This window comes from Prionailurus viverrinus, unplaced genomic scaffold, assembly GCF_022837055.1.
Source record: "Prionailurus viverrinus isolate Anna unplaced genomic scaffold, UM_Priviv_1.0 scaffold_142, whole genome shotgun sequence".
NCBI lineage: Eukaryota > Metazoa > Chordata > Mammalia > Carnivora > Felidae > Prionailurus > Prionailurus viverrinus.
Window position 1 is genome coordinate 45001 of NW_025927532.1, and position 1219 is coordinate 46219.

Consider the following 1219-nt stretch of genomic DNA (forward strand, 5'->3'; position numbering starts at 1 on the left):
GGCGCTCCAGATCCGCACCTCCACCCCCCACGACGGCCCACGGGACCGCGCGGCACGGGGCACCGCAAAACCCTCCCGAGACCCGGGCGGCGATCCCAAAGACCGCGTGCGGCACGAGGGATCTCCCCCAGAGGGACCGCGGCGGCGGCCACGGCCCTCGGGTGCGAGCTCTCCTCGCCCTTCCCTTTTCTCGCGGGCGGCGACCGGCCTCGGCCTCTCCCCCCCACACACACACACCTTTCCCCCCCAACCACCCCCCACCACCGCCCCACGGGCGCCGGCCCCCAGCCCCACCCCCGTCCCATGCCCTCCCACGTCCCACACACGCGTCACCGCCGAGCGGACCCGGCGGGGCGAGGCGGGGGCGGGAGGGGGGGGCTGAGGGAGGCGGCGGGGACCGGACACACGGGGCCGGGGAGGGGGCGGGGAGGAGGAGAAGGAGGAGGAAGGAGGGAGGGCCGGCAGCGGCGGCCACCGTCGTCTGCACTTAGGGGGACGGAGGGCCCGGCGGCCAGGACGACCCTGTCCCCGGCCCGCGGACGACCCCGCACACCGTACCGCCGCGCAGGCGGGCGTGGCGGGGCGCCCTCGGGCGGGGCGGGCGCCGGCACCGGCAGGGCGGGCCCTGCGAGGGAACCCCCAGCCGCGCCATACCCCCGGGAGAGACACCCACCCGGGGGAGGCGATTGATCGGCAAGCGACGCTCAGACAGGCGTAGCCCCGGGAGGAACCCGGGGCCGCAAGTGCGTTCGAAGTGTCGATGATCAATGTGTCCTGCAATTCACATTAATTCTCGCAGCTAGCTGCGTTCTTCATCGACGCACGAGCCGAGTGATCCACCGCTAAGAGTCGTACGAGTTTTTGTGATCGCCGGGAGGGCCAACCCCAAAAAGGGGCGCCCCCCCAACCTGGCACAGCACATCCCCGAAGGGTGCCTCCGGCCGGCCAGCAAGAGACAACAAAGACCAGACTCCGAGAGGTCGGAAGGGTTGGAACGACAGGGCAAGTCCGGCAAGCCCGCCCCGCCACGCGGACGCGCGGGGCGAGCTCGGAACAACCCCACAGGCGCCCAGGGGGTTCCCGCCTGTCCCCTCCCCCCACACACACCCCCAAGGGACACGGGGCGCACGCACACGCACACGCTCACGCACCACCCGGCAGCCGCCGGGCAAGCCCCCTCCCGGCAACCGGGGAGGGCCGTGGCGTGGGCGCAAGCGCG

At 73.6% G+C, this 1219-nt stretch overlaps 1 non-coding gene across 1 annotated transcript; it reads right to left on the minus strand.

The window, feature by feature from the left end:
* Window positions 1–698: 698 nt before the first annotated feature.
* LOC125158172 (5.8S ribosomal RNA) lies at window positions 699–851 on the minus strand. The gene has a single exon (XR_007149243.1). It is a non-coding gene; the product is annotated as a 5.8S ribosomal RNA (ribosomal RNA).
* Window positions 852–1219: the final 368 nt, after the last annotated feature.